General features: G+C 42.3%; 1 long non-coding RNA gene across 1 annotated transcript; it reads right to left on the reverse strand.

Annotated features, from left to right (window-relative positions):
- Positions 1 to 20835: 20835 nt before the first annotated feature.
- Positions 20836 to 21685, reverse strand: LOC136366773 (uncharacterized). The gene is made up of 2 exons (XR_010744574.1): positions 21233 to 21685; positions 20836 to 21116 (listed from the first exon to the last, which is right to left on the reverse strand). It is a non-coding gene; the product is annotated as an uncharacterized lncRNA (long non-coding RNA).
- Positions 21686 to 27526: the final 5841 nt, after the last annotated feature.

The following is a 27526-nucleotide window of genomic DNA, read 5'->3' on the forward strand; positions in this document are numbered from 1 at the left end:
TGCAAACTGAAAATCTAAGCTTGACCATCAGCAGCGTGGGTAACAGGAGAAGGATCAGGAGAGGATGATTTCCCTTCAGAAGAGCTGGTGGAAACCACTCCTGTGAAATGTGCCAGCACAAGCAGCTGAGCTGTATCATTAGGCATCTCTACAATTGCCATTGGAATCGTATTCCCAGCCCTTCCAGACATATTTTGCAGTCCAGGAAGCTAATGTATGCCTCACCCACACTGGAGCACTGTACCTATTGCTGCTGAGGATATAGCAGGGAAAACCAAGAATAGGTGCTAAGAGAAAACGATGGTCTTACAGAAGACCTGTAATATATGTTTAAAAAAAAAAAAAACAACCACAACAACAACAAAAAACCCAAACCTCCAAAAAAGCCCCTGCAACCAAAGCAATGACTTTTGCTACCAAAACTTCTCTGGATATTCTCCACAGGGTGACTGCACTTCATTGCTCTCCTTTCCAGTGCTGTAGGTCAGGAGCAGCTATTGCAGTCTGACACTCACCCAAGTGTCTGCATGCTCACCCCTCCCCGTAGCTATGGTTTTAGACAGGTGTTTGTGCAGTGTTGGGGCTGCTCTCCTGCCCCGTGGCCCTGGGTGCCAGCCCGGCTGTAAATCGCTGCTAAGCTGAGATAATTGCAAGGGTGACTGAGGAACAGCATCGTGAGAGGCGCCCTCGGGGTATGCTTGCCCCAGTCTGCCGGCTTGACTCTTGCTCTGCCCCTTGCTCCGGCGGGGAGGATGCTCTCACCTGGCTGCGAGGATGTCACAGCGCTGCATGAGGTACGGGAGAATAATGTCCCTGAGAGGTTTGCATTCTGCTCCGTTCAAAATCCCACCAGTGAAGTTAAAAATCAAGCACAGCTGTCTCAGATACCAGTCTCAGACTACACCCATTTGGGTTTCTTTCCAGGATAGTGTATCCATGTTCGGGCCAGTTTTCATTTGCTTTAAGCCATTTGGATGAAAGGAGAGCTCATGTGCTGCCAAAACAGATTTGCATGTAACGTAAATCATATCCCCTTGGCACCAGATCTGCACCCCTGGCTGGTCCTGCTTGGTGCATTTGTCTGAAGGAATGCTTACATAATAAGAAAATAAGGAATAACTTCAGATATGTTCAAAATACAAGGAACAAAATGTAAATAGATACGAGATCCCAGGGCTTTAGCCAAGAGGCTTTTCCTTGGGATGGCTATGAAATTGTGTTTGGTGATTGTCCAGTGTAAAACCCCGTGGAACAGCTGGCACAGGAGGGGGGAGACAGGAAGGGATTTTTAATCACCTACCGGTGGAGAATGGGTGTATAAGTGTGTCCATCAGCCAAGGGTGTATGGCAGCAGGGAGAACTGAGACTGGGGCAGCTTGTGGATGTATCAACAGCTGTCATTTCCAAGATACCGTGACACTAACAGTTTTAAAGCAATTTCTTTCTATAAACACTTCTGACTTTACTGCCTTGCTATTTTGAGTCCTGCTGGAGACTTGGACTCATTAAAAAGGCATTTCCTTCAGACACGCAGATTAGATAGCTGTTCCTTCCTCCACATGATGAAAGGATGGAGAGCACCTCACTGAAGCTAAAAAATGCAGAGAATTAGGACACATTAGCTTAACAAGAGGTCAAGGTTCACCTTGAAATCTCTATCTATAAAAAGAGTTAAAAAAGAGAGGAGATTTCTAAGAGCAAGAGTTGGGTGTCTTGTCTACAATCCACATTGCATAAACCTGGCTCCTAACCTCTAATTATGGTTTCTCAAATAAATGAGAGTTGGATCTGAAGGCAGCTGAGTAATCTCTAGTGCCATTGAGTCCATGAGACCTGAGGGGATGCAACACTTTTACAGCAGAACTAGGCACCCAGCAGGATCATGGTCTAAATGGAAATCCAAATGACTTTTGAATTAAAGCAATGTCATTTAGCAAACACAGTATAATTGTGGAGTACCTGCAAATATTGACATCAGCCTAACGCCTCATTTAGTAGGAAAGTTAATTTGCAGAATCGGAAAATGAAAAGTAAATTACTGGACAATAGACTGCTGCTTTCCTGACTATTAATCAGCATCTTATAAAGCAATGCTTCTCCAAACTGTAAGTCAATATACAATAAAAATATTTAATTTCTTTCCTGTAAGGATGAGACCTTGAAACTCCAATTCTAGAAGATAATTCTATTTAGTCAGTCGAGAAGAGGAATGTCATTTGTATTTTATACATTGATGTGCATTTGTGAAACAGCTAAGATATTCAGAGTAGTAACACCTTATTACAAATGCTCTGCTTTCCTGTCACTGTCACACTCTGGAAAATATTCTTGGCCAGACCTGTCCATGGCTGATGATGCAGCAGAAGGCAATGTTCCCTGGAGTCTGTAAGAATTCGTCTTCCAGGTGGTGGAGTAACACGAGGAGTGATGGTGACATCTTTTGTGTAGGAAGTCACACCAAGCTCTCACACAGTTGCAGCTGCTGGTGACACACTGACACTCCTGGCCAACTCTGAGCATTAGTATTAGCAGGTCAGCCCAAAGTTCATCGCTGTGATTTCATTTTGACCCCTTACTTTGGATCTTTTCTGGTGTTAGCTGGACACAATTTGCTCCTTCTACATGTCCACCCTTCAGTAATTTCATTTTCATAGCGAAATGTAGCAGAGCTTTTATATGAAATTTTGTGAAATGCTTTGGACCAAGGTATCTATAAACATTTGTAAGCAAGTGGAGTTCCACCCAGACATTGAACAATTGCTAGATAATGACTTGATGGACCCAGTACTTGTAAATCAGACTGTCCTCTTAATAAAGAAGTTGTTCACAGTGATGCTCAGTGGCGTCTTGAAATCCAGCCATGGGTGCATGGGCTGACATTCCCTGGAGTTTTTTGTTTACTGTCCATGACCACATTGTCAGTGGATCTTGCAGCTTGGCATGAGCACTTTCAATCAAACATTGCCTGCTTTCAGCCCAGTCATATTTTTTTTCTCTAGACATAATGTTGAGCACTGTATTTGTCTCACAGTACTAGTTCCTGGGTTTATTGAAATGACTGTTGTATCTCTTTGCAGAATAGATTTTATTAACATCTCTGAGCTGGTAAAAACCTGGCTTAGTGCTTTTCTGGATTAGCCGTTTCTTCCCAATGGAAGAGAGTTTCCCGTGTGATTTTGTGGTGAATCTGTAGTACCAAGGTCTCTCTAAGACACACTGTAGTCACAGATGAAGTGAGCCACTGTGAGGGGTGTTCCATCTCTTAGGCTGAGGTAAAGATGTTAAAGGTGTTCATGGGAGAGTGGGAAGCTGAATAATTATACATGATAATTAAAATAGTGGCCTATGTTATCCATGAAAGAATCAAGGCAATCAGCAAACACAAAGTAGGACAGTACAGACAGAAATGGGAGGAACTTCACTGATGGCACTGTAATGTTGTGGAACAACTCCTCTAAGCAAAAGCAGCTCCCATAAACCAGCCTTTTTTTTTTTTTTTTTTTTTTTTTTTTTTTTTTTTTTTTTTTTTTTTTTTTTAGGCCAGAACCAAGTTCTCTCACCCCTTCAGCTGATGCGTGACCCCAGTTCAATTCAATAAGTTCATCTTAGGAGCAGCTAACAGTGTTGTTGGGTGTTACTTTATCTACTTATGTAATTTCAGTTGGGTGAGCTTGATGTAAAAGAACACCCTTTTGTCACCTTAGCTATCCTGATGCCTCTGGGTGCCATAAGGTCAGTCACAATCTTTTTTGACTGGACACATTACCCTGAGTTGAGTTGTAATCTTTTATGTTCATGTTGATAAGTAACAATGTGCCTTTGAAAAATGGCAGCAATATGAGTTTATAGTGAGCATTTTGGCCAAAATTAAATGTTTTTCTTTTGTCTTGTACTCTACTGTAATAGCCTGTTGTAATTGAGTTTCAGCATTCTTGACAACATTTGGTCCTCAAAGGTTTGCACACAGACTAATGGAAGCAAGTAGGAGCATCAAGAATGGAACTGAATTTTTTTAAAAACTTGCTTTATTGGGGGTTTAGTGGCCTATTGTGCATTATTGGTTCAAGCATTTAGAATTAAGAGAATCTCTAAATTATTTCATGTCTATGTGAAACTGAAATGTTTATAACAACCTCTTGCAGAACGTAATGTCTGAGTACACAAACTGATATTTAAGGCAATGGTCCTCTGATATAAAGACTCAGCTGTGAGGGGAGCCTTTACTGAAGTCACTGCAGAAGACCTTGCAGAGCATTCCTGAGGATCTGCAGGTAAACTTTATCCAAAGAGCACCTGAGTCTTGCTGCATCTTTTCATCCACGTGGTCCTAGAGGCTGACCTTCCCCTTAGGAAGGATCCTTGCAGTGTTTGGTATGAAGGAGTGTAATATCTCTGAAGCAATGACAAAAATGCAGGACAGAGGAATGCAGGGGAGAGAGGAGTTGTTGACCTCACTGGAACTTAGTTAAGTCAATGAAAGATAAGGGGAATTCACTTGCTCATGGCCTGACCTCCAGCATGAAAACAGGGCAATGCGATGGGTGGTCAAAGAATAAAAGCAAGTTATTTGACAGTGCCTCAGTAAGTCAGCAAAGAGTTGCTCTACTTGACCTTGAAATAAGCAAGGCCCCCAAGGAAAAAAATGTCCCATTCATTTACTTACTGTGAAGCAAACAGAGCCCGTATTTTGGTTAACAGAACAATTCTCCTGTAAAAAAAAAAATCAGGATGTGGGAAAGGAAGGTGTCATTAAAGGAGATTTGTGAGCTTGATATCTTGATGCTTCTCAAATGCAGCCTCGCCTGATGCTAATTCTAGAGTGTTCAATAAGCATGGAGAAAATGGAGCAATGAGGAGAGGAAAAGCCTGACAGGTTCTTAACAGTGTTACATTCCTGCTCCACTTTTCATTGCTATTTTAAAAAGAAAATAATTGGGTTACAGGAAATATCCTGAAAGCTCTCACATGAATGTTTGCTGTTTGGGTAGAGTGGCCTGCAGATGAGCCCTCAGCAGTGATTTTTCATTGAGAAAAAGACACAGTTTCTATCTCTTACATTTTTGTGGTGTGAAGGGTTGTCTACAAGCAAGAATGGCATTCTGCTAATGCTGAGGGTGTAGTAGTGGAGGTTTGGATGCTAATTATTATCTCACATCAGAGAATGGGATGGCTAGTTCAAAAGGATTGTAAAGTAAATAATCTCTCACTACTTATTTAAATGTCTTTCCCTTCTAAATCAAGAAGCTAGTTCTGGGCTTTTATACTTATGGTGGGACATCAAGAGATGGGATTCACTCCGTCACTAAAATTGTTCATCTTCCCAGAGGAGACCATATGTGCTTACCCAGGAAAGTTACAGACAGGACCTAATCTAGAGAAAGAAATGATCTTGAGATACTGTTTTCAGGGATATTCCCTACAGCTCAGTGGAATCTGATGCCATAAGGACACCACAACCCATGCTGACACCACAGGAATGGGAGCTGTTTCCCACTGCCTAACAACAACCACTTGAAACTATCATTCAGGATCTACCTTTGCACCTTAGCTCCCTTCTCTTTTCTGAGAGAAGCATCTTAACTGTCAATTATGAAGGATATGTTTGGCTGCATAATTAGGATGAAGGACAGTTGTTCAGAAGGCAACTATTATTTTTATTTTTCTCTGGTAGTATAAAACTCTCCTGAGAATCAATCATAAATGTCTCGCCGGTGATTTATGACCAGTATGGGAAAGCTGAGAGATGGCTTGAATGCAGATTTTGTTATAAATTATTTCCTTGAATTTTTGTCCCAAATGCAATAATTTACTATTATTAATAGTCTGTGCACATCACATTGAAGCAAAATGGAGCGTGGCACCATAAGACAACCAGTGTACTCAACAAAACTTCCTTGCATAACTTCCTCCATGTAGACATGTGTCATTAATCTTTTGACAAGAAGGATCTTGATTATTTCTTTTCATACAAAACTAAAAATGCCTTTCTGTAACAGAGAACTGAAGTAGTGCATCTGCTGAGAGGATAAGATTCGAGGTCTTTATAAAAAGATATGGCTTCTTAAATATTCAGCTTTGTTGACTTACATAAACTGCAGCAGTGCCCACCTGGTCTGTTGTGGACTGAAGTTGTGGAGGTGCTGCTGTCTCTGAATAAAGGCTCAGTCTCAGCTCTCCTCTATGGGAGATTGTTTTACCACCTGGACAAGACAATATGATAATGATTATTCAAGAGAGTGATTGTCACTCCAGTCATTCCATTGTATCAACATGCCTTTTCTCAATCAAGCTGAACAGACCCTCCATGAGCTATTACTGTTGTTTGCTTGAGAAAAGCTCATTACCAGAGCTGATCAGGAGAGATGCTTCAACCATAATAAATACATGTATTTCTGTGAAACTCAGCTTTTTATGTAGTTTTTTATTAAAAGCAGTATGTTTTGATTACTAGACATTCTATTAGAGTTCTCCTTTCAGTAAGTAAAAATTACAATGACAATTTTAATACCTTTATCTATAATTTTCTCTCTGTTTTTTCTGGGAAGGTCAATAAAAGTGTAAAAATGTATCCATTTAACATTTCAAAATGAAAACAGAGACTTCAACATATCTGTCAAATTGCTTTCTCTATCTTGATTATTTAGGCATCAGAATGGATCTTACATCTCCTTCTATGCTCTGAATTAGCCTGATACCACCGACATAACCACAGTTTTCACATCCTACTGAGATTTTTGTGGGTTTAGGTTTCCTAATAGAAGCATTAGAGGGACACATTTACATGCTGGCTCTGATTTATGAGTCGGTTTTATTTGTGGGGAGATTAAATTGTGGTAGGTTGGGTCTGTTTGGGTTTCCTCGATAGCCTCTGATTAGTTTTAATACAGGTAACCCTCACAGTAAATCAAGTGTCTCAGCTGATCTACAGCAGAGAGAAGCTGTGACTCATTACCTGGTAGAGCAGCCTTTCCTCAGACTGTAACTCATTAAACTGAGGGAGTTATTTACGATCCTTGCAGCCACCCTAGCTGATGGTGTCATTTAGGAAGCACGGATGATCCATATGGAATGTGAAATATTTGATGGTTCGTAGATAACTCATTAAGGTCTGAACAAATTCAAAGTATGCTTTCCAGAGGAAAGAAAGCTCATCTGGGTGATGAATGTGGCCATCAGTGGGCTCCAGGGGTCACCTGAAAGCACAAAGAAGGTCCCCTGCCTTTGCCCAAGGTTGGTGTACACAAGGTTTTCATGGAAACTTGTTAACTCTGTGACCTGCAAAGTGTAATGAAAAAAGCAATTTTTTTTCCAAGTCAAGCCGGTAAGTCCTGTAGAAACAGCACAAGAAGAGACTCCAAGCTGGAGTTGTGAGGAGCATTGTTGAAAGGAAAAAAGTTCTTGAGCTTGGAAGTGTGGTTAATGCAAGCCTGAGGGCATGCAAGGCTCAGACACTGCCCAGTGCTTGTAGAGCATCTGAGCCCAGGCCTGAGAACCCAATTTACAGCAGCAGTGGGGTCAGTTTGTCATCTCTCTGTTATTCAGCATCTGCAATGTAATTCTTTATACTTCTTTCTTTCTGTCACTCTTTGGTGTCTATGCTAATGAAGCATCAGTGCTCACAATCACTCCTTGAATTCATTCACCATCATGCCATTCTTGAAAACTCCTGGCTGCACCATCGTATTTACACTTCAGCAGCAACACCAACCCCCAAATCCTTCTGTGTCCACCAGCCAGCTGGCCCCCCTCTCCTGAGCAACCATGCAGCTGTTCCAGGAGGATCCTGGCCATCCTCTTTGAAATATGTTTTATTGTCCCTTGGACACCAGTCTGTCACTTGGATGGCAAGCAGTCTGGGACAAGGGCTGCACTTGTGCTTTCTGTTAAGTGGCTAATGCATGGGGGAGGCAGAGTGGGATATTAAATAATAATGACAATAATAATACATCTGATAGAGTCCTGTTCCACTTTAGCACTAAATGGAAAGCTGAAAGCCTCCCTATGGATCTTTTCCATCTCCTGCACCAATGGTTGTAACAGATGCATCAGTTTAAATTTATGACTTGCATGACAAATAAGACTGATACATGTGTTTAGAAAATCTGTGCTCAACTGGCATGTTTTGATTAGGTGCAAATGATGACACTGCCGTGTGTGTAATGCAGCTTATAAAAGGCATAGATGTGGTCCACTTTTTTAGTTGGAGCAAGACAACATTGATCTGTTAATGTGATGTCTGTCCTTTACCTCCAACTTTATGAAAACCTTACAAAATAAAAAAAAAAAAAGCAATGAACAAAAGAACTTTCTCTCCTATGATTTTAAAAATACCTACAACAACAAAGAATTTGTAAAACCCAAAAGAGGAATGAGGAAGCACTGAAGATGAAAACCACTGATCCATTTAAGCACAGATGAAATGATTTGACAATGTACTGGAAAGGAATATTAAACAGGTACAAGCTATTAATTTTCACTGAGGGTCAGCCTGGGAGCTTGAGTAGCACCTAATATTCAGGTTAACCCTTCACAGTGGGAGGAGCTCACCATCAATCACAGCTTCTTACTCTTCTGGATGGATGTTGATAGAGCTCATGTAATAACTGCAAAATGTTTTGGGCAGGTGATAATGTTTGTAGAAGGGAAGGATAGTTTCAAAGGTGGAAAGAGTTCAAAGATTACAAAGAAGACTAGCAAATGGCAAAATTAGCATGGAAAAATATTGATCCCTTTCATTTATTTCTCACAGGGAGAGGACATTGAGGGTTGAGACCGGTCTCAATGAAAAATAGTTTCTCCTATCAGGGCCTCTCATGGGAGCAGAGACCTTCCAGCTTACAGGTCAGCTGCTTATATGGCAAACTCCCTGTGGGCTGGGCTCTCCTGGCCATTTTTAATGTCTGTGTATCAAGTGTTTTCCATCTTGAGCATAACAAATGTGAAGCTTTTACAGGATTTCACAATGTCACTGGCTCATCCCTCATTTTGAGTTTCAAACTCCCTGCTCAGTGCTCTTGGAGAGGAATGAGGTTGCTGGAAAAAGCTGTGCAAGCAGTTAATGTGAGGAATTTCAGCCTTGATGCCTCTGTTCTGAACACTCCTTCACCTAAACCAGAGCATTTACTGCCTCTCAGCTTCCTATGCAGCCAAATTTTTGTCCTTGTCCTTTAAAAAAACCCCAACATTAAACTGTGCAACAAATCACTACACTCATCCACAGGGAACAGTAAATGCCCATACCTTACTTCTTCAACAGTCCTACTGCCAGTGCTAGAAATAATGATGTGAATACCTCTAGATCAGCAGTTTCTGTCATGATTAAGGCTATGAGAATCACCATAAAGGTCACCATATGATAGACCACAGGCCCCCACAAGCCAGTTTGACTAACACGTTAAATATTGGATTGCAGCTTGGTCAAGTGACTTGATGTAGTGTGAGAAATGAAAATCAATACTCACCCTGGTGAGAAATGATGGAAATGAGCATTCACCGTCAGCCACGTTCAGATGGCTGCAAGTCTGGAATGCCATATTTTCATGTTTATAACCTAGATGTTGCCTTAAAAATTCCCCTGAGACTCAGTAGTAGTGGCAACACTGAGCACTTACTTCTTCAAGCCTCTTTTCAGCTTTATCAATGTCCTTCATTTTTGAAGCAGCAGTCTCCTCTGTGGATGTCTTGACCCATCCTGCCCCAGCCATGAGGGAGGGACCTGATTTGCCAGGCACCAAATCCAACAGAAATAACTATACTAGGGAAGATTCAGTTCCTGGAAAAAAAAACAGCCAACAAAGCTGATGTAGCTGTTTGGAGGGGATTGTATTCTGTCCCTCACAAGAGAAATATTCCAGGTACAGTGAGACGAATTTTAATGACTTGCACATCATGTGGGACAAAAGCCTTTATTCCCCAACCTTTCTCCTTTCCCAATCTTCCCCATTTTTAACACATTCATTACTGTTATTATTGTTATTATTGTGGATAGTATTATTAGTATATTTTATTCTCTTTGACTTATTAAACTGTTCTTTTCTCAACCCACAAGCTTTACCTTTTTTTGATTCTCCTCCCAGTCCTGATGGGGTGAGACCATGATACCACGTTGCATTTTGCTGAATTGGAATTAAACAGGGATGCTTCTAGAGGAAAGGTTGATGTCTTAATATCTTCTCTGTTTGGTCTTCAAAGTAAGTTCAATTTTACTTTTTCACATCTTATTTTTGTTTCAAAGGTGCACCAATTGAACAAACAAAGAGAGTTTCAGATTGATCCTATTATCTGTTTATAACAGGCTGGTCTTGAGTTCAGAATCATCACTGTCTAAAAGAGCATTGAAGTTGTAGTCATGAATACTGGAGTGTGTTTTATGTGCAACCTTCTGGTCTTGAGAGCAAAAAGAAGTGCTTCAGCTCTTTTAGCATGTCTGCTCCTTGAATATCTATTTTCCAGGTCGATCTTAAAAGCAACATGTTTCTTACAAGAGCAAATCCAATATTGAAGTTGTTAAGTCCAGGCAGCTGCTTAAAACTTGGCCCTGTCTGAAAAATAATTAATAATAAGAAATAAAATTGTGTTGTGTAACCTTTCTGTAGAAGAAGCTGCTAATTGGTAGAGATGTAAGTGCAAAGAAGCACTCGGAAGGAGCATTGATTACAAATTCCCCTGGGATATGGCTCGCTAAAGGTCAATCACTCCTTCTATTAATTGCTTTAAAAATAAGGCTTGGAGAAAATTGCATATGAAATGATGGTGGGGTTTTGGCAAGCCCTGTTGTAAACTGTGGCAGTGTTTCCATTGGTTTCAGGAGGAGAAAGTTGTGCCATGGCTTGGATGGGCCCTTTTATTCCACCTGGGTTTGTCTGAAATTGGCTGGTGAAGAGGTGAGCGTGGCAAAGAAGTGCCAAAACCACAGGTCTTGTTACCGACTGCTGTACTGAAAACACATTCATTTCAAACACCTCAAAAAACGCAGGAGAGAAAATTAAGTCTGGGTATGTTTCATTTCTCCAGGCAATTTTTCTTCCTGGGTTACACAAATCTATTCTTTTCGGTTGTTTAATACAAAAAGTCACAGAGTGTAATTGTTGAAACGAGCGGTGGGAAATGCAACAGCCTGACAAGAAATTACATGTCTTATTTATCTCCACTGAAGTTACTCCTGCAGGAGCTGGGTGCTGGTGGAATGGATTGCATTGTAGTGCCTCTGATGCTGGGCAGGGGTTACTTCCCTCAGCTCTGCAGCAGTTTCCTCCCCACTGCAAATCCTAAAGGTAAATGCAAACCTGAATTAACCTATGAATCTTGCCAGAGACTGATGCCCCTCTGCGCCCTTGCTGTTAATGCTGAGGCAGAAATGAAGCAGGTCAGGCAGAACTGGAGCTCTGTGGGTGGCCTCCTGACTGTAGGAAAAATTAAATCAAAGCTCAAGGAATAGTTATCCCTGGGGAAGAGGGTTGGTGCTTATAAATTTTCTCTGTAGATGCCTGAAAAACTGCCCAAGCACGATACACAGTGCACAGCCCCACCACAATGAAATAGAGATGAAAATAGATAGGGCAAGAAGAAATAATGTTTTTAGTACATTTATTTCATGGAAGTGGCAGTATAAAATCAGATCCTGTTTAACCAGATTGGAATTCTTCTGTGCAATGATTTAACAGCATGCTGATGTGCTGATAGCATTTGCCATCAGCTTAGCTAAATGCTGGTACATGGTGCTCCAGTCCTACAAAAATTCACTTGTTTTCACACATAGCTATCTAAGGGCATCAAGACTCTTCTGAGATGGATGGCTTCTTCTTTTGAAGACCCTAGCTACTATTTTGATCATCACAGTGTAAAAAACTTGAAGAGAATTTAAATTAGATTAAAATTATTTCTTCATTTTGCTGTCATTATGTATGTTGGGAGTAAGGGGAATGAGCAAATAATGAACAATATTGCAATTATACCTTCAGAGGGTTTGGCTTATGTAGGGCAACTGGGCCAACAGATGGTGAAAGCAATTTGATGTACAAAAGTATGAAATAACTGATCTGGACAGAAGGATTAAAGTGGGGTGTGGGTATAAATTGAACATGGATCATGAAAAGTATATTGGACTATTATGGGAAATCACTGCAGCCTGAGCACAGATGCTGCAAAAGGCCAAATCAAACTGCACTGGCACAGCAATAGAAACAAAGAGAAAAGGTGAGAGTGTTATTGTTTTAGTCCTTTGTCAGTTGTGCAGACTTTGATCTGCTGAAAGGAGAGAGCTGCCTCGAGGTGCTGAACGATCTGGTCGGGAGCAGAAAGTTCAGAGGGGCTGGGCCAATTTGCATGGCAAACTACAGGGTGGTGTGCTGATTTGGGAGAAACACCTTTAAGGAAGGGCTCCATCAGGGCATTGCATTCCTTAAACTAGCACTGAACCAGACAGAACATCTTACTAATGTTGGCAAAAGAGCCTGGGTGAGGCCAAAAGGCCAGGCTGCTTCTTCTGAAGCATAATGCAAGCACAAAATAAGTAAAATGAGGACACACGTTTGAGAGTACTTAATGGGAAGCACCAAGTTTTTAGTTGATAATAGCCACTTAATCAAACAGCCTTCTGTAAAGTCTTTCTAATCCTCACTCATCAGCAGAAGCTGTGCATCACCGGGGTATTCTCAGGACAGAAGAACAATTTGGCTGACAAAGAAGACTAAAAGCAGGACTAAAAGCAGGCAATTCACACCGTGCTCCTGTCCCTGTTCCCACTGTCTAAGGGAATGTGTGCCCCTGACAGGGATCCCCAAGGAAGTGCTGTCCAAGTTGGTTCCCAAGGTGGGCTGGGCATGGTACATACCAAAGTGACTGCACAAATTTGGGAGTCACATCCTGCATCCCTGCTCTGCCCTGTGCTCTGGGCAGCAGGGCACCCCAGCCTGGATGTGCTTCTGGGATGGCCCCATCAACCCAGCTAACACATCTCTGTTAAAAAAAAGGTGTTTACCTGCGTCAGGTGGGTGTTGTGGGGCAGCTGACTGGGAGAGCAATACCCACCCCAATCCCTCCCCGTTTTTAGGGAAGAATGCTTCCTGATGTCTCCTTACCTGTGCATGAGACTGCAGAGCTGACAGCAAAATACAGGCTCTGGGCAGCTTTTGCTGTGGTCCAGGGGGAGAATTTGGGGGGCCACCACTGGACAAGTCCATAGAGAATGATCCCTGAAGGATTCCCCAGAAGGGAAAGGAGAAGTCTGTGGGATACTGAGTTGCTGAAGTAGCTCACTGTTGCTCTGTGTTCAACAAATGATAAATTGAATATGCTGCACCAGAAAGCCATGACCAACCCATCTGTTAAAACCCAGAAATACTCTCATGTTCACTGCAAGGCTCTTCTAACACAAGTGTGGTGCCATGGAGTCCCACTGATCTGAACTTTCATGGCATTGCCTTCCTACCTGGGGAAGATAAGAGCATATGCCTGCCCTGCACCAGCAGGACATCCCAGTTTTCCTGATTTCCTAGCTGGCTAAATTGCTTTTGGCTGGACATGTGGTGGGCAGAGAATTGCTTCAGTTCATTTGCCACCCATAACCGAGCAAATCAACTCATTTACTCTTAGAGCTCCCATTAGCAGAACTGATGGAGAGGTGTGAGGAAGTTCTTGTTTGCTTTTTCATCCACTTAGTCACACAGTCCAAAACTAAATTAAACCTTCACCCTAGAAATTTCCTATTGTGAGAAATGTCCTATTGTGAGAGGCACTTAATTCCTGCAAGGCCCTTGGAGTGCTGAGAAGTCAGAACAGCACAGCCTAAAGGGCTGAAGCACAGTAAAACCCTGACTTTGGGATTTATTGGCAGAAATAGAAAATAAGAGTGTTGGAGAAAATCAGTTTAGAGGAAGTAAAAATGGATATTTCAAAAAAAATAGTTTTCTTCAGCTTTGGATTATTTACCATTATAAAATTTTCTCTCTGTTAAAAAAACACTTCTAGGTCAATTTTTCAGTAAAAATTCCTGTCTCAGCATGAAGAGTCCAGTCTTTTCAGCTTGAAAACATACCCTTGCAACTGGCATGCCTGCACTGAAATATGTTGTTTTAAAAATGTGTACATGAAAGTCAATACATAAAAACTGCTGTACTCATTTTTTCTAGGCTGTATTTTTAGCCTAAGTAAGCTCACATGCATTGTCTCACTCCATTTAAATTGCTGTATTTTAGGGAAATTTTCTCTCAGAAAATAAATCAGCTGGATCCTTCTCTGGAGCCCCTAAATTCCGAGGTTCCAATTTTGTTTCATCTTCATTTTTATTCCCTTGTTTTGGGAATTTTGGGGCTGGTAGACTGGAGAAATTTTCTGAATTGTTTGACCATTTCTTGCTCCTCCTCCTCTCCCCCAGTCTGTCTCCACTCTCCCAAATGGAGTGGATGATCTCCACTCTCTCAAATCCCAGAACTTGCCCCGTCTGGAAAGAATGCATCAATCTGGAGCACAGGCCAGCAATATATAAGCCAGGAGTAGGAGTAAAGTTATTGTAATTGAGGTGGAGACCTGAAGGGATAGGTTAATGTTAGTTAGCTTTGAAAGAAATTGCAAGAGTATATTCAGACCTTACTAGTAGATATTCCTTGGGTAGAGAATATGTAAGAGACCTGAAGAGTTAAGTTGAAAAATAAAAACTTCAGCAAGGGCTACTTAGGTCTTAGGAAGGACAAAGGATTTAATTTAGAGTTAGTCTGGTACGACTTTTCTGTTGGAGAGATTCTTCCTGCACTCTTTGCTCTCAGGGCAGGATTCACCAGTATGCCAGCTCCCCATCCCTGTCTGTCAGTGATACATAGAGACCATGACAAATACAAGCCAGGCAATGATGTGCAGGACAGAAATTCCACTGTTGTCACTGAACTGAGACCGAGGTACCTACACCAACAGAGGAAACCTGCTGCATGGGTGCCAAAGCAGGTACTGGAAGGAATTTTAATGTCTTACATGTGGCATCTGAAATGAAGCAGCAGGGAAAGGCTGGTGGCCCAATGTCCAGCAGACCAGAACTTGTAGCAGAGGAAAAATACCAACAGTTGTTCTACTGAGCAGGAGTATCTTCTGGCTCTCAATTAATTTCTGTCCCTTCATCCTGAATTTGGAAGACAAAATAGGGTGTAACCCAGCAATTGTGTGGCAGTTCTTGCTCCGGTGTCTTGCTCCCCCTGGGGAGGTGCTGAGGAGGGTCCAGTGGCAGCAAAACCCTGTGGATGTGCTGCAGACCCTGAGAAAACCCTCAGCCCCAGGGAAGGACTGAGTTGGTCTTGCTTAAGCCTGGCATGGCTTAAGCCTCTCAGCATGCACAGTGTGGATGCTTCTTTAGCTCTCTTTTTGTGCTGGGATTGAGGGTGTCCTTGTCCCCAGTGTGAGCGCCACTCGGTCAGAGCAGTGCCATGTGTCCCAGTGCTGGGGGAGAGGCTGGGCACTGTACGGGGTAAGCATCAACCAGTGTTCATCCCCAAAACGCGGAGGCAGGGGGAGCAGAGGAGAAGATGTGACCTCAGCAGATGCTCGAGAAGGAGAGGGGGAGGATGTGCACTGCAAGGAACCAAAGTTAGCACAAAAGAGAGAGTGTTAGCCTCGTCACGGTAACAAATGCATTCAGATCTGCAGTGGGGGCTGAGAGCAGCTCTGCTCTCCCAAACGCCTCAGCACGCTGCCCTGGAGCTCTTCCCTTCAACTCATCCCACCTCAGCCCTGCCTCCTGTGCCACCACACAGACCTTTCCTCCTCCCCAGCCTCTGAGTGTGCATCCCCACCTGGGCTGGTCCTCCTTCACAGCAAGCAGCACTCCTGAAGCGTTGTGCATCTTCACAGCATTTCACAAGCACCAACATATATCACCTCTCCAGGCCAGCAAATGCTCTTCGACAGAAATTTGTGTCGTGCAGTGTTAGTGGGAAAGGTTTGCAATTTTAGTAGGAAAGGTTGAAAGAAAATGGTGTTGGCTCAGTGCTCTTGCTGGCAGAAAGCCAAGTCAGCGTGGAAAATCCAGACTGGGTATAATGAGAGGAGAAGATTTTGTGCCCTGTTGGTGAAAGGATTCTGATTAATTGTTAAGGAGTTGCTTATGCAGTTTCTTTTTATCCATAGATGTCTTGCAAGATGTGACTGTTAAAAAATACCCCACAATTAAAATTAAAAAACCCATAATTTTTGCCAGTATTCAGTATCAATAAAATAGTCTACACAGTCTTACATGACCATACTCCCTGATGTCAACAGAGATGAAGCACCTGTCTTCCAGAAGAAACAAAATGTTGTCAAATCTGTCACCTTTAGCAGACAGCAGCCTCTTTTTTTTCCCCTGCTGTCTCATCTCTGAAGTATCTCTTGCCTGAATGACTCCAGTTTTGATGATTAACCAGCCCATTTTCAAACACCAAGAAAATGCCTTTCCCAAACAGGGAAGGATCTGGATATTAAGTCCAGCAGCATTGTGCTCAAATACAGACCCATTACTGCTGTTTGTTAATCATCTGGGGAGACAGTGTCTGCAAACAACTGTGCAGGGACTCTTTACATGCTTTATAGAAGTGTTTATAGCTTCTTCTGTACTTTCAGTGAAAGGCAAAATCAGTGTTCATTGATACACGAAGTCTTCAGGCTTCATTTTGGAATTTTCTTCTGCAGCATAACAAGATGTACTGAAAGCACTCTTGTGTGTTCTGCTGTACCTCCTCAAACTCCTCTTCTCTGGCAGATCAGATGGATGGGGGGCTGCAGCCATTTGCATTTTTAAATAAAGTCAAACACTGTAAAGTGGAGCTTGGCTTTCTACAACAGTGTGCTGAGCAGTTGGATTTGGCTGTACTTTGAGAGGGTTGAACTCTGCTCCAGTCTGTTGCTGCCTCTTTCCTGGGCACACTTCCTAGTGCTCTAATAAATACTAAAACCATGGTTGTGCCTTTTCTTCAGCTGAAATTTGGATTTAACTGACATCTGGTGGAATCTGACCCAAAGGTTTGACAGAATCCCAGAATGGTCATGGAAAGGAGCTGAAGGACCATCTGGTTGTAACCCCCATGCCATGGGCAGGGACCCTCCACCAGACCAGGCTGCTCAGAGCCCCATCAAGCCTGGAGATAGTTTGGGGTCAGGTTAGGGGCAAATATCTAGGTATAAGGATATGCAGACAGAACGATCTCAAGAACCTTCAGAAGCTCAGCAAGAAGCAAACAGAAAATCATAATGTAATAACTAAATAAAAGCCAGCAAACAGGTGCTGAATTCAAAGAAATCAGAATAAATGTATCCACAGGGGTCAGCTTAGGGAGAAGCCATGCAACTGGAGTGATGTTCCTGCGCTTCTCCTTTCACCCTCTATCGTTTTGCAGCTACAATCAGAAATGATCCTCCCCCTTTCCCAGGCTGAATTCAATCTCCCACCATGTCAGCAGCTGGTACCTCCTCGCCACTCACAGAGACACTTTGGGCACTGCCAAGACTATTTGCATTGCCAGAGGAAGGATTCTTATCCACTGAATCCATGAAACCTGTGTCAAACTCAGTTGTCCTTCCAATATTCTGAGCACTTTACCTCTGCCTGTGTCTGAGGAAATAGGAACTACTTAGTGGCAACATGGCACAATCTCTACACCATTGCAGCAGGTTTTGTGTGCTCTGGGTTGGAGTCACCTGAATGGGAACCTGGAACAGCTGCAGTAGCTGTTTGAACTTGTTGATGCATGAATTTTGAGCTGGTGAGGTACAGAAAACCACTCTCCCTGTCTGGAAATGTAGGGACAGTCACTAAGGTTAAAAATTCTCTAGTGGCATCATTTGGGCTCGAGTTATAAAACAACTACAGTGTTAGAGGTGCATGTGGAAATTTTTCAGGTGACCTCAGTGAAGTTTGCATAAGTTCCCTTTCCAGTAATGCTTTATCCAAACACATCCTCACACATGCTACACAAATCCTGGCAGTTGGCCTGCTGAGTGGAGAGGGCTGAACACATGGCAGGCACCATGTGTGTGCAGTATTCTTTGCCCCAAGCTGCTTTGCCCTAATCCCAAAGATTTCCAGAGACTTGCAAATGTTACACTAGGTTGGCCATTCCCACCCTACACAGTAATCCAAGTTTTCCCTCCAACTTCTGCCACTATTTTTAAAAAAGGCTGGAGCAGCTCCTATCTATAAATACTCCACTTCTACAGCAATATTTGAAATTCCAGCTAATCAAATTCTGTCTGTTATGCCACTATATTGTTTATTATGCATTAATGCTTTTCAGCATTTCATTTCAGCATTTCACCATCTCATTTCTTTCCCTTCTTGTTATTGCTAGGTGACTCTTGCTAGGACACAGACTGTGGAGGTTTATGGAAGAAACCTGTGTTTTTCCCAAACCAAGAGTCCTGTAGCTCACAACCTGCAGCGTTTCCAGGATGTGAAATAACACAGTCAGCAGGACAACATGTCAGTCACTAGCCCAAGCCAAAAATAGCATGTGTAAGGCCAAACTCAAAGGGCTAAAATGGTGCTCTTAGTGCAGATGTTTAAAAGCTTGTGCACTAGCTCCAGGGTTGTTAGCCAGCCTGGACCAACTGCAAAAGGCCTCTGGGAAGTATTAAAAGTCTTGGCTAGCACGCACACTTCTCTGTTGGAGGCACTGGAGATAAGTTTTACTTAGAAATGAAAGTGGTAACCTGTGCTGAAGTCTAGCTCAGAGATGTCCTGAGCCAGAGATCCTGGCAGCATTCCTGATTTGGGCCAAGTACTCATTAAATATTACAGGAGTTTGATCTCAGAAAAGGCTAAGCAGGGGCATTTATGGCTCGAGAGAACCTTAAGGAGGATGGGGTAGAAAAAACTACTTCAGAAATGGAAAAATTCCATAAGTAAGAATAATAGATGAGAGGCTTTACAAGTGTAAAAGAAAATATATTGACAAAATATCTGAAGAAAGAAGAACCTCAAGATTCCTGGTTGAGATATCCCCAGCGGCAGCACTCAGCACACAGCAATCCCAAACTCGCTTTGCATCCACTCCAACATCCATGGATACACCAGATCCTGACACGTTCTCTGCAGTGACAGGCAATATCCACGACTTTGTCTTTTCTCCCATTCCCCCTACTTGATTTTCTGAAAACATGTCCTGATGAACAACCCATCCACCTTTACTGTTTCTGCCACACTTTTATTTCTCCACATTCTCTGGCTACAAAACTTTGTCTTTGGCTTGTTACCATGGCAAGGAGGTGCCCTTCTGTGTCGTTCACTGTGAGAAACCTGAGTCCCTAATACTCCACATAACAATTTTATAGCCTAATGTGTGAAAACATGAGCTCATTGCAAAGCAGAAAGCCAGCATTCACCCTGAGCTACAGATGATTTCCTCAGTCGTGAAACCTTTGGCCAAGCAGCACCACCTTTTTTTTTTTTTTTTTTTTTTTTTCCAATCATCACAAGAAAAAAATACCATTGAAGCTTTTCCCAAGTCCCAGATTCTACAAGTAACAGGCTGGGAGTTATTACAAGTCTCATTAGTCTCCATGCTCTCCTTCCCACACCTATGAAGACCAGCACGTTATAAAAAGGGATGGTTGGACTCAACAGTGAATGAACAATTTAGCTGGGTAAAGAACAGGGAAGGAATAGATTGGGATAACATGATGGAGGAAAGCAAAATGAATTTATTTTCCCCAACCTTAGCTGAAATTTGATGAGTGCTTGGATTGGGTACCTACTAAGGGAATCCCCATGGTGGTGTGTTATCTTGATCCCATGAAGAACAAGATTGTTTTGTTTTTTTCTGATAACAAACAACCACTGTAGTATTGGAAATTCCAACCAAATATATATAATTATTTTTAGTTCTCTCTGGCATAGCTATGTGAGAGCTCTACCAAGGGTAGATCAGAGAAGGCAGGGTATTATGGAGCTATTTTCTTGCAGAATAAGGCAGGAAGCAAGAAATTATCACTGTTGTGTCTGAAAAGATCAGGTTAAGTGCTGGAAGAGAAATCCACTGAGGAATTAATTTGTAGACTTTGCAGAGAGTAAGGAAATTAAATCTAGCTAAATGAGTTATTCATATTTTTTTTTCCCTTAACACTAGTAAGCATTAAATCTTGAATTGGGAATACAGTGGGGCACTGACACACCATCAGTGTGTTAACTGGCTCATTCATGCTGGAGCAAGGCTGTGGGTAACAAGGAGCCTCCATTAACAGCTGATCTAAAAAGGAAGCAGTTTTAGTCAGCATGTACCTTTTCCAGGCACTCCTGGAAGTGTAGCTTGTTTGAGCTGGGAGGGATGTCCTGGGAGGTCAGGAGGTCTCTCTCCTGATGGGGTTGATTCTAGGAATGCTGTCTAAGGATTTTACCCTTCCCAATACATTGGTTCTGGGTTTGTGTCATCACCTGAGCTACTACCTACATTGTTCTGATTGGTTTGGCACCTGGAAAAAACTGTTTTCACAAAGGAGGAACCAGCAGTACAGTGTGGTGCAGCTGGTGTCATCCTAGGAGTGAGAAAGAAGACTGGCAGAAAACAAAATTTTGACCTATATAGAGCAACAATCCATCTGTCCAGGGAAATATTTCTATACTTCTTAGAATCAGCTTCTTTACCTGTTGGCATTCTGACAGAAATTTTCAGTGCTTTTACTAAAAGGATATTTTTCCCCCTGCTAGAGCCCTTTCCCCCAAGATTATCTCCCAAAACATTGTGGGAGATAATCTAATAGGGAAGGCTTAGCCACCCAAACTTGCCATTCTCATGTGGTTTTCAGCAGCCTCCTGGGAGCTCCCTTAAGGCTGCTCTGCTCAGTCATTACATTGCCTTCCTGGCTGGGTTTTTTCCTCCCCTTTTTGTTTTTTCCCCATTCGGCTGCTTGCAATTCACATGAACTATTGTATTAATAAACAGACCTTTCCCTTCACCAATCAGGCAAACATACGGGATATGAAGCAATAAATGACAAAGCAGCCCCACATCTTTCACACCACCATTGGCCTTCATGTCTTGCAGGAGAGGAATTTATTCCAGCTGGTTTCATCATGGTTGGGTGATCTTTAGTGTTAAATGCAGGGCAAAAGCTAAAGATCATGGCACCAGAATCCTTTGTACGTAACGTTACAAATGACTCGCCTGCAAATGGAACGAAATGTCAGAAGATCATATCAAATAAATGAAGATATCACCACAACTACTCATGTGGAGCATAATGTCCCAGACCTTCTCTCTATTATTTCAAAAGCACTCACATTTCAAAAGAATGGGGATCTCTTTTCTCTTCCTCATAGGGGAAAGTGACGCTGTAGAATTGAAAACACGATTGTGGTGCATGCTGCGTGAGAAGCAGTCACTTGCTGCCTTGGAAACCTTGAAAAGGTCGTGTCTGATTCTAGTTTCTCTTTCTCTCGCCCTCTAATTATGTAAGCCCCACTCATTTAGGTTTGGACTCAGCCTGCTTTTCTTCCTGGTATCCATTACACCATTAAGCTGTTGCAGTGACAGAGTGACTGACCCGGTGGGAGGGTAAAAATACCTCGTGGGTTAATGGAGGAAGCAGGATGTTTTCCCTGGATGAGCGTGGCTGTAAGGGGGATACAATGGAAGACATGCTCCTCTGTTCTGTGGCAGTGCCTGTGCTACAGCAACAACCTCCCCTTCCAACATCGTGGGGGCTGAGCTGATAATTTAAATGTAATTGGGCACCTCTGATTCCGTTTAATGGGGCTCCTGATAAATGGCTCTCCTGCCTAATTGGTACAGTTACCATAGGAGGGCTTGGCCCAAAGTGTGAAGCAATGCAGGCCCCTAACTCCCACTGAAATCAATTACACTGAAATCAATGAGAGTTAAACAGCTGAACAGCTTTTAAAACCTGGCCCTCAGTGCCCCCCAGGGCTATAATTTATCAAAACACCAAATAAATGGCATGCCTGGTTGATTTCAATGGGTGTGATTGGTTTATAGGAGTTATTACTGGAAAACCCCCAGCTTTTAATACACGTCCCCTGTTATTTTTCCAGAATTTCAGTCTGTTGATGCACAAGTGCAAAGCATATGTACTGGATTTTGACTCTGTTCCAGGAAAGCTATCAGGTGGAGTCCAGCATATCTTTTGATTTTGACCATGATGAGGGAGAGGAGAGAGGATTAGACTGACCTCTGCTCTCATCCCATGCAGCCATTTGTGCAAGCTCTTATCAGGGCAATTGATTTGAGGAAAAAACTCTGCAGTCTTTGCCCATCAAGACTCTCCCAAACATCACTGGGCATAAAATCAGCAGTGACCTTGAGGACAGAGCCTTTTCTGCACATTGCTGTGAAACTCTCTGCACACAAACCCAGGACCCTGCCACAAGTGCTTCATTCTTTAAAAGATAATTCAATTAGCGTGTTCTGGTGCTTGCTGGCATGATCTTATTGCTCTGTTACAGCGTCTAAGCAGGGTACCTTATCTCTTATAACTGTTGTGAAGTGCTTCACTGTTCTGCATTTCACAGTAGTACCAGATACCAAACTATGTCTCTGTCCCTACATCCCTGAGAAATGGAGAATTGCACCAGGACTGCTACTGAAAGGACATTTTCTTCTGCAGGTGTCAGTATTTAGGAGCATCCTGCAGTGAGTGGGATGCTAATTAAATCTTATTTATGTCCCAACATTGTAACACATGACCATTGTGTTTGATATGTTAATTGTGGGACATTTCAGTACGTTTTCTGTCCACCCTTGTATTTTCTATGCGTGTTGATCCTTTGGCTGCAGAGTCTTCTCAGAGGTTGTGAGTTGAGGGGCAATTAGAAATTCTCTTTCCTGATGTGAAGGGAGGGGTGCAGCATGCCAGGTGGCCTTGGAGGGTGACCATCCAGACTCACCTTTTATAATCTCAGAACCTCCGGGATGGCAGAAATGTTATTTGTAGACTCTGATGAATGAACTGAATTTCTTCCTTTACAAGGGTGCCTTGTAACCTGTCAAACCAGATGTCAAGTGTCAATCTTTCAGAGTGTGACAAATAATTCCCATTCTGAAATGGCTTTATGTTGCTGATCAGAGTGTTGATGGGCCATCAAAGACATCAAAGACATCAGGTTCTGACATCTATTCTTGATGACAATATGTAAACTCTTCAGTGATCTACATATTGGCTCAGGGACTGACTTTGTTCTTTCCTGCTCAGAATAGCAGTATTTCCTCACTCCTCCAGAGAACGACATGTTTCTCACTTTTTTTTTTTTTTTTTTTGTGGTGCAGCTTGGACAAAAGGCTTGAAGGTGTGAAAGGAAAGCAGCAGCACAAAGTTGCATCACTCATTCCCAACATAACTCGTGTTGGCAGTGTTTGTATTGCCCTGGTTAAAGATGCCAGCATGCACTTGAGTTTGTCAGGCTGTGTGGCACGATCTCCTCACAGCTGTCCTGCCATGGGAAGCCAGGCTTCTTCTCCTCCCAGAATACCCCAGATTGTTTTTACCTGTGCCAGCCAAAAGTTTGCTCCAGCCTAGAGCAAGGCACTAAGGAGACAGTGTGGTTAGTCCTGAGGACTGGCTCAAATGCCAACTGAAGCCCCAGCTGAAAAGGATGAATCTTACATTCCCCAAAATAGTTGTTGGATGGAAGGCTGATAGAGGTACAAGTAATCTCTAGGTGTATTGCTTGAAAAATCAGAACATTTCATTCCATGTGATAAGAGCCCTTGGAAAAGAGACTCCTGCCTCTTTGGAAATCACACTTAGAGTTCTGCTGAAATGCTCTGTGCAACTGGTACTGAGCTGCTGCCAAGAGCTGAGATCACAGTTCACCTGGCTTTATTGGAGTCACACGCTTTTTCTTTCTTTCCTTCTCCACCCCTTATTTCTTCATGCTTCTGTGGGGTGACAGATGTGGTCTTCCATGTATTTTGATCTGATATTCCACAAACTGATGTAGGTCATACTCTTCCAGTACCAGCAAGTGAGATGTGTCCATCACTATCTTGCCTGTTAATGACATTACACTTCCATGAAATTCCTTCAGATCCTCCCCACCTGTACTTTTAACAGACCCCATGTGGTGCCTTCTCTCATCTCTTTCTCTTTGCTCCTAAACTGATGCATTTCTGACTCTGGGAAATGTCTTGGTGAATTTCTGTATTTCCTAGAATGACCTTGTTGGCATTTTGACCACAGTATGTGAAAGGCCTGAAATGCTTGTAACCTTGTAAAAACGAAGTTAATAAATATGTAAATCAATCTATGTTTATTTATAGCCTGGCAGGACTTGAGCACCAGATTCCAGCCAAAAACTCTGTTCTCTGTGGTTCCAAATGGCTTAAAACTTCAGAATTTCAAACACCAGGAGGAGATGAACACATACAAGATGAACAAATACTTCTTTTTTTTTTTTTAAACTGAATTACCCATAATTTCCTCTCTTTAATTTTTTACTTACATGTTTACAAGGCGTTTAGCAACACACTATTAATTACACAGAGGTCACTCAATATAAGGAGATGTAACTCCACTCCTCTCCATGGCAGTTCACAAAAGCTCCACTCAGGTGGGAGTGGAGCCCACGTTAAAGGTGCTGCCAGGAGGGCCACTGTGTATGTATGAATTTATTCAATTCTTTATTATAAAGTATGCCTGGGTCAAAGGTTTACACCAAGGAGTGAAATTGAATCAGCTTAAAAAAGGGAAAAGTAAGAAGTCTCAAAATAAATGCAACCCAGTCCTTTCAGATCCTGTTTATTTACTTTTTGTTTGTGGGTGGTATTTCCTTCATTGCCCATCAATCATGCCAGCTATTGATATTTTCTCTGTCAGACACTAACAGTATCAGACTGACTGACACTATCTGTCTATTGACTGCCTCAGGTTTTCAACCTTTTTGGATTTGCAGCCCCCCTGAGCATTTTCCAACTGAGGAATTTAAGCCAACTGACATGGATCATTAGCTTGAGTTACTCTTCATGAACCTGTCAGAAGTAAACTAGAAACCTCAGAAGCCTTGGGTAGATAACACTGATTGTGTAGGATAGATATTTACATAACGCCATTGATGTCTCAGCTATAATCAGTCTCTAGCTGGATGAAATAATCGATAAGAAACCAGGCAGAAAATGCAGAATGAGATTGTTTTAGGCATTAAGAAGCCAGACTCATAGGTGGATCCATTTTCTGTCTCTCTGGGATGAGACAGAGTTTCTGAGGGGCCCTTCACCCACTCAGGAGGAGAGCCCTGATGCAGGCATTTTTGGCATGCTGGGTGAGTGGAGAAGGATTTAGGACAGCCCCTACAACCTCTTGCAGGTTTGGGAGATATAGCAGACTCTAGCTTGGGTGGATCCAGTCTCTGTATTGAGTAGTTAATTCTTGGGCTTCAGTACACTTTATTTAGCACCTGAAATAATGTTGGAGACATATTCTCTCAGGTCCCTCACTGGAAACTAATTATACTCTCATAAGCCTGCTAATTTAGTGTGTGCTCCCAGCCACTCCAGGCAGGCACCACCTGATGTGCAAGTTATGACTTGCAGAACGCTTGGGGACTTAATTTTCAGAGATACCTTTGTGCCATGGAAATCAGCAGGACCCCTCATATTGCCCTTTTTTGTCTTCACATCATTGCTCAAATAAACACAAGAAAATTGTGTAGTCACACGTAGAGACTCAGCATTTGTAGGTTTCTCAAATGTCAGGCAAGTCCACCTCTGCTGGACTGAAGAGCTTTTTCCCAGACAAAACCTACAAGCCAAAACTTCAATGGAGGGCAATTTAATAGGTGTTCTTCACAGTCAAGAAGTTCAAGGGCATGTGGATATATGAAGTTGTGTTGGTTTAATTGACAGTTTAACCTAGTTTTGTCAAACTAATTATGGTTCTGTGAAGGTTCACTTTTCCTCTATTTCATGTAAGATTAAATTGCTGAGTATTGCTGATTCAGGCTGGAATATGATAAAACAGTTTCTAAGCAGATCAACTATCTTGATATGGTAGGAGAGAGCACTGAAGCTTGTATCTGTCTTGGTTACACTGTGGTAATTTGTGTGTAGACTAATCCTGGGAATTTTAAGAGCCATTCCTTTGTGGATACCATGCCCCAGTGATGAAAGAGGAAAGTCGCTGTCCGTTCATGTTCCAAATGTTCTTATGAGATGTTAATGAAGCATTTCATCCTTTAATGGGACCACTGGGATTGTGGTTGTCTATATTTTATTCTAAATGTTGTTCATTTTCCAGGGATCAATACCTAGTTCCTAGAAAAGATACAAAAAAATTCCAGTAATGAAAGGGAGAGAATTACTGTGTACCTTGAGGGCTGATATGTTGGTAATGAAATCTCCTCTGCAGTGTGAGCCAATTTTAAATTCTCCACAACACTGAACTTCCTTTTCAAGATGCAGAGCAGAAAGAAAAATCATGTAATGTAACAAATATCAAGACAGAAGGGGGGCCCAGTATCTTATCACATTCATATGTGGGACTCAATCATTTAATAACTCAGCTTCAATGGTGCTCTGGCAAGTGAGATAAAAAATCCAAGGGGCCACAAATATCTCAGAAAGTGATGCCAGGATTTGTTGCCACCTACTCTGCTTGATCTTCTCCAGAAGGGACTTGGTGTTTAATAGAAGCAGAAAGTGTACTAGACAAAAGATTTTTTTTTTAGCAAGATCTTGCTTTGGTCAGTCGGAATCCAGTTTCCATTACTTCAGGGCTTGGCATGAACAAAAGCTGCAGAACTTAAACAGTTTACAACCCACTTGTTGCATTTTTAAAAAGCGCTTATATATTTTCTGTGCTGTAGTAATCTGGTTTTAATTGTCTGGATTTCTTTTAGTCCAACAGGCTCCCACAGAAAAAAATTTTACCCAACAGAGGCAGCTATAAGAACAGATCCAGAAAGTGCTGTGGGAAAAGCCATGTTTTCCATGTGTCATTGCTGAGTCCTGTCCCCAAACCAGGTTCATGTCTATCATCTGGCTCTGTGAACTTTTCACTGTCATACAGCAAATGCACTTTTCTTTTCCTACCTCAAACCATCTGGAAAAGCTGTTCCCAGCTGCTGTGTAAAACATAGTAGGAGAGGCTGTGAATTTTCAGAAATACTTTTTTTTCCCTGTGCTACTTTTGGCTGGAGTAAAGTTTGTTTTCTTCGCAGTAGCCAGTATAGGGCTGTCTTGGATTTGTGCTGTGGATAACTCAGGGGTGTTTTTTTCTTGCTGAGTGGTGCTTACACACAGTCAAGGCCTTTTCTTCTTCTCAGGCCACCAGTGAGTAGGATTGGCCACAGGGAGCTGGGAGGGGACACAGCCAGGATAGCTGTCCCCAAGGGATATCACAGACCATATGGAGTCATGGTCAGTGTATAGAGCTGGAAGGAGGAGGAAGGAGGGGACATTCAAAGTGATGGTGTTTGCCTTCCCACATCATCATGACATGTGATGGAGCCCTGCAGTCCTGGGGATGGCTGAACATCTGCCAGCCCTTGGTGAACTGGCAAGTGAATTCCTTGTTTCACTTTTTATTTGAACACACAACTTCTGATTTACCTATTTACCTGTCC

The sequence above is a fragment of the Sylvia atricapilla genome, chromosome 13, assembly GCF_009819655.1.
Source record: "Sylvia atricapilla isolate bSylAtr1 chromosome 13, bSylAtr1.pri, whole genome shotgun sequence".
NCBI lineage: Eukaryota > Metazoa > Chordata > Aves > Passeriformes > Sylviidae > Sylvia > Sylvia atricapilla.